The sequence below is a fragment of the Xenopus laevis genome, chromosome 4S (genome assembly GCF_017654675.1).
Source record: "Xenopus laevis strain J_2021 chromosome 4S, Xenopus_laevis_v10.1, whole genome shotgun sequence".
NCBI lineage: Eukaryota > Metazoa > Chordata > Amphibia > Anura > Pipidae > Xenopus > Xenopus laevis.
The window spans coordinates 132,537,306-132,545,014 of record NC_054378.1 but is presented as its reverse complement, the minus strand read 5'-3'; the positions used below and the strand labels follow the sequence as shown (position 1 = coordinate 132,545,014).

The following is a 7,709-nucleotide window of genomic DNA, read 5'->3' as shown; positions in this document are numbered from 1 at the left end:
CCCCGAGACCCCTCTCTTACCCGTCATTCCCCGAGACCCCTCTCTTACCCGTCATTCCCCCCCGAGGACCCCTCTCTTACCCGTCATTCCCCCCGAGACCCCTCTCTTACCCGTCATTCCCCCCCGAGACCCCTCTCTTGCCCGTCATTCCCCCCCGAGACCCCTCTCTTGGCCCGTCATTCCCCGAGGACTCCTCTCTTGCCCGTCATTCCCCCCGAGACCCCTCTCTTGCCCGTCATTCCCCCGAGACCCCTCTCTTGCCCGTCATTCCCCCCCGAGACCCCCTCTCTTGCCCGTCATTCCCCCCCGAGACCCCTCTCTTGCCCGTCATTCCCCCCCGAGGACCCCTCTCTTGCCCGTCATTCCCCGAGACCCCTCTCTTGCCCGTCATTCCCCCCCGAGACCCCTCTCTTGCCCGTCATTCCCCGAGACTCCTCTCTTACCCGTCATTCCCCCCGAGACCCCTCTCTTGCCCGTCATTCCCCCGAGACCCCTCTCTTGCCCGTCATTCCCCCCGAGACCCCTCTCTTGCCCGTCATTCCCCGAGACTCCTCTCTTGCCCGTCATTCCCCCCGAGACCCCTCTCTTGCCCGTCATTCCCCGAGACCCCTCTCTTGCTCGTCATTCCCCCCGAGACCCTCTCTTGCCCGTCATTCCCCCCCGAGACCCCTCTCTTACCCGTCATTCCCCCCCGAGACCCCTCTCTTGCCCGTCATTCCCCGAGACTCCTCTCTTACCCGTCATTCCCCCCCGAGGACCCCTCTCTTGCCCGTCATTCCCCCCGAGACCCCTCTCTTGCCCGTCATTCCCCGGAGACCCCTCTCTTGCCCGTCATTCCCCCCGAGACCCCTCTCTTGCCCGTCATTCCCCCCCGAGACCCCTCTCTTGCCCGTCATTCCCCGAGACTCCTCTCTTGCCCGTCATTCCCCCCGAGACCCCTCTTCTTGCCCGTCATTCCCCCGAGACCCCTCTTCTTGCCCGTCATTCCCCCCCGAGACCCCTCTCTTACCCGTCATTCCCCCCCGAGACCCCTCTCTTGCCCGTCATTCCCCCCCGAGACCCCTCTCTTGCCCGTCATTCCCCGAGACCCCTCTCTTACCCGTCATTCCCCCCCGAGACCCCTCTCTTGCCCGTCATTCCCCCGAGACCCCTCTCTTGCCCGTCATTCCCCCGAGCCCCTCTCTTGCCCGTCATTCCCCCCCGAGACCCCTCTCTTACCCGTCATTCCCCCCCGAGACCCCTCTCTTGCCCGTCATTCCCCCCCAAGACCCCTCTCTTGCCCGTCATTCCCCGAGACTCCTCTCTTACCCGTCATTCCCCCCGAGACCCCTCTCTTGCCCGTCATTCCCCCCGAGACCCCTCTCTTGCCCGTCATTCCCCGAGACTCCTCTCTTACCCGTCATTACCCCTCTCTTACCCGTCATTCCCCCCGAGACCCCTCTCTTGCCCGTCATTCCCCGAGACTCCTCTCTTACCCGTCATTCCCCCCCCGAGGACCCCTCTCTTACCCGTCATTCCCCCCCGAGACCCCTCTCTTGCCCGTCATTCCCCGAGACCCCTCTCTTGCCCGTCATTCCCCCCCGAGACCCCTCTCTTACCCGTCATTCCCCCCCGAGACCCCCTCTCTTGCCCGTCATTCCCCGAGACTCCTCTCTTACCCGTCATTCCCCCCGAGACCCCTCTCTTACCCGTCATTCCCCCCCGAGACCCCTCTCTTGCCCGTCATTCCCCGAGACCCCTCTCTTGCCCGTCATTCCCCCCCGAGACCCCTCTCTTGCCCGTCATTCCCCCCCGAGACCCCTCTCTTGCCCGTCATTCCCCGAGACTCCTCTCTTACCCGTCATTCCCCGAGACCCTCTCTTACCCGTCATTCCCCCCCGAGACCCCTCTCTTGCCCGTCATTCCCCCCCGAGACCCCTCTCTTGCCAGTCATTCCCCCCCGAGACCCCTCTCTTGCCCGTCATTCCCCCCCGAGACCCCTCTCTTACCCGTCATTCCCCCCCGAGACCCCTCTCTTGCCCGTCATTCCCCGAGACTCCTCTCTTGCCCGTCATTCCCCCCCGAGGACCCCTCTCTTGCCCGTCATTCCCCGAGACCCCTCTCTTGCCCGTCATTCCCCCCCGAGACCCCTCTCTTACCCGTCATCCCCCCCGAGACCCCTCTCTTGCCCGTCATTCCCCGAGGACTCCTCTTCTTGCCCGTCATTCCCCCCGAGACCCCTCTCTTGCCCGTCATTCCCCCGAGACCCCTCTCTTGCCCGTCATTCCCCCCCGAGACCCCTCTCTTGCCCGTCATTCCCCCCCGAGACCCCTCTCTTGCCCGTCATTCCCCCCGAGACCCCTCTCTTACCCGTCATTCCCCCCGAGACCCCTCTCTTGCCCGTCATTTCCCCGAGGACCCCTCTCTTGCCCGTCATTCCCCCGAGGGACCCCTCCTTGCCGTCATTCCCCCGAGACCCCTCTCTTGCCCGTCATTCCCCCCCGAGACCCCTCTCTTGCCCGTCATTCCCCCCCGAGACCCCTCTCTTGGCCCGTCATTCCCCCCCGAGACCCCTCTCGTTGCCCGTCATTCCCCCCCGAGACCCCTCTCTTGCCCGTCATTCCCCCCCGAGACCCCTCTCTTGCCCGTCATTCCCCCCCGATGACCCTCTCTTGCCCGTCGATCCCACCCGAGACCCCTCTCTTGCCCGTCATTCCCCCGAGACCCCTCTCTTGCCCGTCATTCCCCCCCGAGACCCCTCGCTTGCCCGTCATTCCCCGAGACCCCTCTCTTACCCGTCATTCCCCCCGAGACCCCTCTCTTGCCCGTCATTCCCCCCCGAGACCCCTCTCTTGCCCGTCATTCCCCAAGACCCCTCTCTTACCCGTCATTCCCCCCGAGACCCCTCTCTTGCCCGTCATTCCCCCCCGAGACCCCTCTCTTGCCCGTCATTCCCCGAGACCCCTCTCTTACCCGTCATTCCCCCCGAGACCCCTCTCTTACCCGTCATTCCCGGGAATGTGCGTCTATGGGGGAGGGGATAAAGCTTGTCACATGATTTTATATCCCCCCCCATATGACTTTATTCTCATATTCAGGTGCTGGAAGAGTCTGATGTTATTGTGGAGGTTCTGGATGTCAGGGGCCCATTGGGCAGTCCTAAATCCCCCAAGAAAAGACTTCTGCTCCTTCTCAGTAAATCAGGTAACTGGTCCCAGTCTCACCCCAGTGCGTCTGTTAGTGGCTCCTACTCTAATCTACTTTATTGCTGCTTGTCTCCATAGCAACCAGGCAGCTTCCATTAGCTTTAGCATTTCATACGTTAAAGGGCCGGTACAGCAGCAAAGGCAGCGTGTGTGTGTGAGGAGGAGGAGGAGGAGGCAGCGGTAAGAGATGAGGAGAAACTTGAAATGAGTCTGATGTAACCATGACGACTGTCAGATCCAACTCTGATCGCCGCTTGTCTCGTTCTGTTGGTTCCAGAGCTTGTTGAGAGGGAGGCAGATATTCAGCAGCACGGCCTGGGATTGTGGGATTCATATGGGGGTCGGGTCAGACCATCGCTGGGCATAGTATTGAGTGTAAGGAAGGAGCCCCAGGCCATTTTATTGCACATCTGCCCATTAACCTTGTCTCTTCCAGATCCTGCGCCCAGAGACATTGTAGAGAAATGGCTGCAGGTCCTGAGATGTGCCGCACAAGTGGCAGATAAGAGAGGGGTATGTTCTTGTATAATGTGTGTGTGATTCCTTATTCACTCCTTTATCTGCCTATTGCCTGGCAACTGTCACAGCCATATAATCACTGGCAGTTATACAGCTACACGGGCTGAAACATGAAGATTCAACTGGATTCTGATTGGTTTATGACTGAGCACAAGATCCAACTCTGATTTCAGCTGATGGGAAATTCTCTATTATCTCTGCCTGTCTGGGAACACTGTCTCCAGAATGATATTCCTGGGCCCATTGTCAGTATATCCACGTGCCCCTTTATGCACCGGTCACTCTCTCTCCTGATTGGGCCAAGGTGTAGTGGAGACGGGTTAGGGAAGTACAACTGAGGCTTTCGTCTTATCCAACCTTTAGTTTGTTCTTTTGGAATGTGAGGCTGCTGAGCCTTGAACTCATGACTAGTGTGTGACCGAGAGAGAGAGAGTGTGGGTAACTGAGTGTTTGTACCTGAGCCACTTCATTGTGCAGAAACTTACATGTATCCAATGACTAGATTGCTTCTCTCATCTGACCCCACCCCCTGTGATCTGACCCCACCCCCTCTGATCTGACCCGTCACCTGGGTCACACAATTTACCCAATTACTTTTCAGATCCTGCAGCGTCAGGAACTCATTGTCCCTTTCCTGTTATTTCAACAATGGAGCAGAGGAAGAAGCGGTGCCCAACAGCGCTGATCTCATCACAGACCCCAAATGTCCCGGGGGCGGGTCTTGCTGAGGATCCTACACAGCCTGTGCCCCTCCCACAATGAGGGAATTAAAGTTGGTGTAATTGGTAAGTGAGGAGTTGGTATTGACCGGCAAGTGTTTTATTTGTACTAATACACTGCTGCACTCTTCCCCCTACACACCTGCACTATTTGCACTTTTATTAAAGAATTGTCCCGGGGGGGGGGGGGTCTTACCTTGTTTGTTGTATTTGGGGCACAAGCAGACTACAAGCAATTGGCCAGTGGGAAGTGTGTGTTTAAGTACAAGGCTACACTTTGTGCCATAATCAGTGCAGTGCTGGCCGGGGGTTGAACGTTGCCTCTGATATAAGGAGAGCTCTGACTAAAGAACCCAAAGTGTTAGTGAGGGGGAACAGAAGGTGCCGCTAATGTTTCTGTTGGGCTTTTGTTTGTTTTGGGTCACTGGTGAACATGATGATGAGAGATTGGTGCTGACTTTCCTGTGGAGCTTCCGTCCAATCCAACTCTGAATCAGACCTTGGGGCCACAAGTCCAGTGCTTGTTATGTGACTGATGTTACACCCCGAGAATTTCCCCTCAGGAGGTGCGACTGGCCCCCCACATTAGACTGCCCTGTTGGTGTCGCCCCAGAATGCGCCAGTTGCTGTCCTGTTGAGAAGCGCATTTGAATGTAAAGTGGACGGGTTGGGAGCAGTGGAAGCCATCTTGAAACATTGCTCCAAACAGGAGGTGAGTTTGTTTGAGCCTCTGCTCAATGGGCACATTTAGAGGTCCTTAAAGGGAATGTTAACCCTAAATACATTTTGCCTTATTAAAGAAACCCTAATTCTAAGCAAGTTTGCATTTCACTTTCATCCGTTTTTCTCTGGTTTTCAAGTTGTGTATGTGTTATTGAAAGCAGTGTCTGTCCCTTTCTATTCTCTGCACTGCTGGTTCAGAATGTCGACACAACCAAAGACGGCAGCTGATTAAAAGACCCGTCTTTGCTGCTGGGGAACTCGGACTTTTGCAGGAGTGAAGCAAATGTCTCTCCATAGAAATTGTTTTTACGAATAACACCAAGAGCTTGTGTAATGTACATTGGAAAGTTGCTTAGAATGATGTTTTCTTTTATTAGGCACATTTTTATTTTGGGCTTGACTTGCCCTTTAACCTCCTAAAAAGCTAAATGGGATGGTTCTGGTCTGCCTTAGTCCTGTCTCTGGGGTCATTTATTAAAGGGAATGAGCTTTGGGCCAGTTAACTGCCACTTACTCCTGGATCCTGCCCTTAGTCCATAAAGCTGTGACTGGCTGAGGCCCACCCTCGAGAAGCTTCACCTTAGGGGGTTACACAGTCCTGGGTGTTGCTGGGAAGGAGCTGCTATTTGGGCTGGGGCCATGCAGTGCTTCCCTGGCTCAGATGAGATTTGGGGTCTCCACTATGGGGCACTACAGGCTCCCCAATGAGATCATTGTCCCTTTATTGCAGCTGATGTTGTACTACACATTTCCCAACTACAGGAATAGCCTGGAATGTCTCGCGTTACTTGTACAGATGCTGAAGAAAGGGGGGCGGCCGGCTGCTCTTTAATGATTGGATGGGGTAAGTGATCAGTTATACAATAACTGGCGGTGTATGCTGGGATATTGGGACACTGGTCTAATCACTGGCCTCACTCTCCCACTGGTTTATTTGTCTTTCCTAAGAGCAAGAATGAAATGTTACTGCCGACCCCCCTGAATCTCCTGACTGTCAGCCCCACATCACTAGAGAGGTTACGGCAGCAATGAGCAGCGGCATCTGTAGTGAGGAGCTGGGACAATACTTCTACCCTGAACGGTGGGTATTTGGGAGACGTAGTTCTGCGAGCTCTACACGGTGACCTATTGCCTATTCCTCATTCAGATGTTGGAAGTCATTTTTTTTTCTCTCAATGCAGCCCTAAAATGCCCCAACTCTGCCAACCTAGTCGTCTTCACGTCAGTTGGACCTACCGGCGCCATCGTGGATGAGACAATTGGCCAATCCAGAAACAGAACAAGCGGTGATTGAGGAGGAGTTAGATGATGATGATGATGATGAAGATGATGATGCTGGTGTTGAGGAAGAGGTGAGACAATGAATGTCAGAAGAAGCCAAGGCAATGTCATTCTATTTGTGTCTCTGTATCTGACTTTTTTTTTCTAATTTTCTGATCTTTGAAGTGAAGACCCAGACACTGGAAGTAACAAAAGAAAATGATTTACATAAGTAAATGTAATCCACACTCTGGGCTAATTGGTGCCCTATCCCTTCCCTCCTGCTGTCTCTTCCCTATACCTTGTGCCCTCCTCTTTTCTACATTGTTCCCCCATTCTCCTGCCATTGTTTTCCATTCGCTCTCCTGTGCTGTATAAGCTCTGTCCTGTTGTGTCGCGTCCCAACGTGACCTTCGATCAGGCTGCTGATGCTTTTGACTTCACCGACTTTGTATAAAACACGCCGAGTGTTTCTTCCCACAGTCCTGCGCCCTCATTGGTCAACTAGACTGTCTGTGTAAATGAGGAAGATGTTTACACTAATTACATGGGAGGTCTATAAGCCCTATATATGTATGTTATATAGATACAAGTGCTCACCCTTGGCTACAGGCAGTTGGCCCTGGCACTTTCAGCTTGTGTGGCCCCTACATACAGAATGAGCCCTGGGAATCCTGTATTCTAGTTCCAAGGCCTTGGATTGGAGATTCTGCCAAATCAGATGGAGAATGTCCTGGATTCTGTGAATCTCATAACAGTATTTGCTTTGTTTGTGTGAAATGAGTCTGGATTTCACCTGTTAAATAAAAATATTTAAATTACTGTTTTGTCTGTTCAACCCAAATCTGCAGGCTGATCCCATGACAAAGTTCTTTGGGTCCATTGCTAATACATTGGATTTTGAAAATCTTCCACATTCATTTCAACTAGCTCTGTCCATTTTCTGTGGTATTGAGGCCCATCATTTTCTGGCCTTTGTGGTGGAGATCCCACATTAATAGTGGTTCACACCCAAAAAAACCAAATAGTGCTCCCTGCAGGGATATCACTGGTATGTAATATTAAGGCACACCCTTAAAGCAACAGTTTAGTGTGAAAATAAAAACTGTAACTAAATAGACTGTGCAAAATAAATAATGTATCTAATATAGTCAGTTAGGCAAAAATGTAATGTATAAAGGCTGGAGTGAGTGGATGTGTAACATAATAGCCAGAACACTACCTCTAACTCTGAGTTAGTCAGTGACTATAAGGGGGGCCACATGGGACATAACTGTTCAGTGAGTTTGTAATTGATCCTCCG

General features: G+C 53.6%; 1 long non-coding RNA gene and 1 other non-coding gene across 2 annotated transcripts; both read left to right on the top strand.

The window, feature by feature from the left end:
* The first annotated feature begins 3,367 nt into the window (after positions 1-3,367).
* LOC121393460 lies at positions 3,368-3,445 on the top strand. The gene has a single exon (XR_005961080.1). It is a non-coding gene; the product is annotated as a small nucleolar RNA SNORD19 (small nucleolar RNA).
* An 853-nt stretch (positions 3,446-4,298) lies between these two features.
* Positions 4,299-7,226, top strand: LOC108704423. Its single transcript, XR_001933583.2, has 5 exons — positions 4,299-4,489; positions 4,987-5,135; positions 5,909-5,990; positions 6,095-6,227; positions 6,328-7,226. It is a non-coding gene; the product is annotated as an uncharacterized LOC108704423 (long non-coding RNA).
* Positions 7,227-7,709: the final 483 nt, after the last annotated feature.